This window comes from Ictidomys tridecemlineatus, chromosome 12 (assembly GCF_052094955.1).
Source record: "Ictidomys tridecemlineatus isolate mIctTri1 chromosome 12, mIctTri1.hap1, whole genome shotgun sequence".
NCBI lineage: Eukaryota > Metazoa > Chordata > Mammalia > Rodentia > Sciuridae > Ictidomys > Ictidomys tridecemlineatus.
This window is the reverse complement of record NC_135488.1, coordinates 28,245,127-28,250,893: the sequence shown is the minus strand read 5'-3', so window position 1 is coordinate 28,250,893 and position 5,767 is coordinate 28,245,127.

The window sequence follows — 5,767 nt, the reverse complement described above, 5'->3', positions numbered from 1 at the left end:
AATAAAAAAGTTATTATGACCTCACTAACTTACAGCTTAATGACTTGCATCCAAAATTGTATAGTTTCAGCCCTGATGAACAGACCCTGAGATTTAAGGGGCTGGGTGCATGGATCTCTACTGCTGAGATGTTCAGGGAATCCTGTTGCAATGACCCCATTAAGACCTTCAACCACAACACCCACAGCTAAGAATCAAATCCCTGTAAACATTTTAACTGTTACTTCTCTTCCAGAAATTGAAGCAATACCCAATCTCTTGTTTAAAAACTCTAAAGGGGGCTGGATTTGTGACTCAGTGGAAGTGTGTTCTCATAGCATGCATGAGGCACTGGGTTTGATCCTCAGCACCACATAGAAATAAAATTTAAATAAATTGCATCCACTTCAAACTAAAAACAAAATATTTTTAAAAATAAAAAAAAAGAATCTCTAAAGGCCGTGTTACTGCACTATAACCATGATTGGATGGACCATGGTTTTCTTAAATAACGATTCTGGATCATGATGTACAGATACCCACAGTTGCCTGATAAGACCACTAGATGATGAGCATGTTTTTTTGTTTTGCTTTGTTTTTCATTTTTGCCAAAGGAGGGCGCTCTGCAGGTGACTGGGGGCTTCTTTTGGTTGCTTCCATCATAGTCCCTGAAGTGTCCTGTGCTGAGGCAGGTTTTACTTCAGATTCTAAGAAGTTATATGAAGCTAGGGTCTTTGAATACAGTACTACTATAGTACTGTAGCTGCAAATTTATTTAGAATGGTACAGGTCCTCCTCACCATACAGGACAGGCAGACTATTTCCCCACAGACTGAAGTCCTGGTGGTGGCAGAGATATGGTCATAGGCGCTAATAATACCAATCTGGAGGAGAAAAGTAGAGACAATGTTTTCTTCTCCTGAAAAGTATAATCTGGTTTTATGAAAACCCAGAACATATGCCCTGCCTTTTTTGATGCTTTAACATGTTTATAAGGAAGGTAACTAAGAAGGTGAGAAGATATCTTGAATTTGAATCTTGGCGTACAAGCCTAGCTCTACTCCAAACTATTGTGGACTTTATCTGCTAATGTACCTCTTCTGCAACCCAAGTTTACAACAATGGTGCAACAGGAAAAGTGCCTGCACAATTCCCACAATCCAGGTGCAGTGCCCCTCCTTTCCACTCACCTCTGGCAGCCCTTTGTTCTCCCCAACTCTAAGAGGGGGAAGGCCTAACAGAAAGAAGGGGCTTCAGTGCCTCCTCATGAAAAAGATCAAGTAGTACAGGTTACAGATGTAGTTGCTCTGGCCCTTTTTAGATTTATAGATTTTTCCATTGCCCTAAGAGTGCCTTGAGTTTGTTTTAAACATATATAGAAGATGCACATAAACACATGCACTGTCACAGAGAACAGTTTTCTACAAGCAGTACAGAATAGGCATTTAGGAAGCTCCAGGGTTGGTCAGGAGATGAGGGTGTGGGAGATGATAGATAAAATGGGAAAGAGACTTCCTTGTATTTGTGCAGGAAGAAAAGATAAGACAGCATAAGTGGATTTAGGGGGTAGTATGTTATAATTTCAGTGAGCTTTAGGGGGCATGAGCCATCTCTGGTATTCTGGTTTCTGGACATGTCATGATTAGGTCAGACAAAGCTGACTTTGGATGCTGGGAGCATAATAGAAAGGATATTTGTAGTATGAAAATAATATTAGTTAATTTTCACATAAACAACTTGGGAAGATGGCTATTTCTAAGAATTAACTCTCTACAGAAGGTCATGACTGGGTGAAGTAGAGCATGCCTGGGTTTGGTGGTTCATGCCTATAAATCAAGGGATTCAGGGGACTGAAGCTGGTGGATTTTAAGTTCAGGGCCAGCTGGAATGATTTAGTGAGACCCTGGCTCACAGTGAAATTTACAAAAACACATCTAGGTATCTTCTTCCGGTATAGTAGAAAAGCTGTAGAATGCTCTTGAGTTAAATCTCCAGTACCTTCCTCTGCCCCCAACATACACACACCCATCAACACACATACACACAGTCAAAGAATTTATCCCCTTCATGGTCAGCAAAGCCCCATTGTCAAAGAAAGAGAGTCCAGGCTGTAAAAGGCTGTGGTAACACAAGTACATTCTATTTCCAGAAAAAAAAAAAGGAAATGACTCTGTAGGTCCCTCTAGAGGCTTGCTCTCTACTCCCTCAGGCAAGAACCTGTGTTTTTGATCATTTTTTTTTTTGCTTCTCTTACCCTATAGACCCTTGTGGGTGATTGCAGAGTAGCAGAACTTTTTGTTTTAATAGAGTATCTTCCAGTGAGGCATAAAGCTTGGCCAGCAGAGCAGAGAAATCTAATGCCTGTCAACAGTCTCTCCTCTGTCCTTTGATCCTCAATTTATCATCAGGTGATACCTGCCTGGGGCAAGCTCAGGATGTTTGGGACAAGGCAAACTACTAAGGTAGAGAGATGAGGACAGGGGCCTGGCTTAGAATCTCACTGGACCTTTTTTTTTCCCCCTCTGGTATAGCACCTTGGAAGGGGAAAGTGAAACACTGCACAGAAAATGGTGTAATGTGCAGGATCAGAAATCAAATGTTTTTATTGTAGATGACAAGATAATGTCCCAGGCCACCAGCTTCAGCATGGGGTTGCAGTTTCTGATCACCTGAATATGTGTGTGTGTGTGTGTGTGTGTGTGTGTGTGTGTGTGTGTGCGTACATGTGTGCACAGCTGGAAAGACTACATCCTCAATGGGGTTTCTGCTAAGGAAGAATCTTGTCTGATGTTCAAGTACAGGCATCTGGCTCAATATTGACAACTGACTTGAGACTGGTAAGGTTTGGGAAGGATGGTAGAACTCTTGGTCAGAATGTTAGTAGCACCACAATCAGGGCCAAATTAATAATTTTCCTGCCTTCAGGATTTAGGTTTCTTCTGATAATATTCTGTGTTTCTCCTTTTGCTCCTTCTTTTATTTTCTCTTTCCTCACTACTTGGAGACAATCATTGTGCTTAAAGCACTAGGGAGAAAATAATAAATTAGAAAAATACCATTTTTTTTCCAGCATGTATGATCTAACCCAGAGTTCCTGAGCCTAAGCATGGTTAAAATTAGAGACCAAAGACTTATTTTTGGCAAGGGGATTGCCAACCATGATGGTGTTTAGTAATCCTATTCCCTACCTTGAAAATAAAAAATGCCTCTAAAAGGCTCAATATCCACTGGGTGTAACCACTGCCATGGCTGAGAACTTCTGAGCAGTGAGGTATAAAGCTAAGTTCACACCTGCAGTGGAGTTTGCAAGGATGTCTCTGTGTCTTCTTGGGGTCTCTTTTATTTAGAGTTATGATCTTCCTAACTTCCTTAGCTTTGCCACATTATTGATATTTGTATGGTTTCTTTCCAGTATGAATTCTCTGGTGTTGTTCTTTTATTAAAAGCTTTGTCACCTTCTTTACATTTCTATGGGTTTTCTCCAGTGTGAATTCTCTGGTGTTGATTAAGTCATGAGTTTTTAGTCTGAATTGTGATCACTAAGTAACTATAGCTATTATCATTTTTTTAAAAAAAAAGGTTTTTAAATGTTGCAATTGTTCAGACTTATGCACAGAAAAAACCTGAGTCTGATGACCAAAAAAACTGAGTCTCTTTGTCTTTTTTTTTTTTTTTTGTACTTGGGATCAAACCAAAGTGCTCTTCAGCACTGAGCCACATCCCCAAATTTTTTTATTTAGAGTTAAGATCTTCCTAAGTAGCTTAGATTCTTGTGAAATTGCTGAGGCTGGTTCTGAAACTGTGATCCTCCATCCTCAGCCTCTCCTGCTGCTTGGATGAAAAGTGTGTAGCACAGTGCCCAGATGAAGACCGAGTCTTCCAGAATCCAGACAGAACCTGATGTACTGCAGTGGAAAAGATTTCCTCATACATTATTGACTGTTAAAAACATCGTTCCCTGGAAACAAGCACCTTGAGGAGCCGAGGATGGATTCTGGGAAAGATGTAACTATCTGAGCTTTCACAATGTGGCTTGGGACAGACATTTTTCATGGGTGAAACAACTGTACCCCTGTAAGTGTTACTGGCAGGAGGTTACTGGCTTTTCATTGACACCATTTTTAACAATTCTTATTTTTTTTTTCAAATATAACACAATCATTGATTTAAAAAGTGTGCAGGGTTGTGGTTTTCTTTTAAGAGAAAAAAGGGCAACTATGTTTCATCAGGAACTGGCTCAATGTTCTTAAAAACAGATGTCAGATATATGCAAGCAGAGCCACACATTGGTACAAAGACACACAGTGCTACCCCGGGTCTGCTACTAACTGCTATAGTATGTTTCCAGCTGGGAAATGGTAGTATGCTTTTTTCTCATATGTGCAAACTCTCTGGAGGATCAGGGGCTTAAAGTCATGGATGGAGTCTCAGGGCTTTCAGGGTCATAGACAGGCCTCCTGCTGTCTATTCAGTGTGAGAATTCACACCCACAATGATGTCTGAAGGGTGACAAAAATATCTTTTTCATGCTCTTTATGCCCATAAAATCCTGAGTAAAATTTAACTAACCTCAGAGCAAAAGACATTGACTTGCATGCTTGTCATCCAAGCAGCACAGGAGGCTGAGGCAATAGAACCACTAGTTCAAACCAAGCCTGAGTACTAAAAGTGAGGCCTTAACAACTCAGTGAAATTGTGCCTAGAAATAAATACAAACCAGGGCTAGGATGTGGCTTAGTGTTTGAGTGCCCCTGAATTAAATCTTCAGTATACCCCCAAAATAAAATAAATAAGACATTGACAAAGGAAAATGCTGTCCATCTGAGTTTATGGGAAAAACATTGATGTTATCATAGACTTCAGGCATAAGATGGTTTTATTAATATGTCAGTTTGACACAAGAGGCCTTTAAGTACAGAGATAGCTTTGGAAAAAAAAATATGATTTGAATTTAATCAATTAAAACAGAGAAACTGATGAAAGGACAAGTGAACCTGGTGAGCTCCACAGAAGGAAAAAGGGCCAAGGATACAACCATGCTGCGTGCCCACTTCCATGGGCTCCTGTGTAATGGCCAGTTGGGCAAGGGTTGGGGTTTCATGGAGTGAGCACTGCAGAGCTATCTCTGGACAATTGTAAGTTTTCTTTCCAGTATGACATTTCTGGTGACCAATGAGGTGTGATCTTACAACAAATGACTTTTACAGTCTATAGATTTGGAGAATTTTCTCAAGTATGAATGACCTATTTCTTGTTAACTCTGGAAGCACACTTAAATCTTTGCCACATTCTTAACATTGACATGGCTCTTATCCAGTATGAATATTTGGTGAATAATAATACTTTTCCTAGTAAAATAGCTTTGCCACATTCTTTGCATTTGTATGGTTTCTCCCCAGTATGAATTCTCTGGTGTTGATAAATGTGTGATCTTTGATAAAGAGCTTTGCCATATTCTTTACAATAGTATGACTTTTCCCCAGTATTAATTCTCTGGTGTCAAATAATGTATGATCTTTGGTTAAAAACTTTGCCACATTCTTTTCATTTGTATGGCTTTTCTTTTATATGAAGTCTCTGGTGTTGACTAAGGAGTGACTTTCAATGAGAAGCTTTGCGACATTATTGATATTTGTATGGTCTCTCCCCAGTATAAATTCTCTGGTGTTGAATTAGGTATAATCTTTTATTAAAAGCTTTGCCACATTCTTTACATTTGTATGTTTTTTCCAGTATGAATTTTCTGGCGTCCAGTAAGATGTGATTTTTGAATAAAAGCCTTTCCACA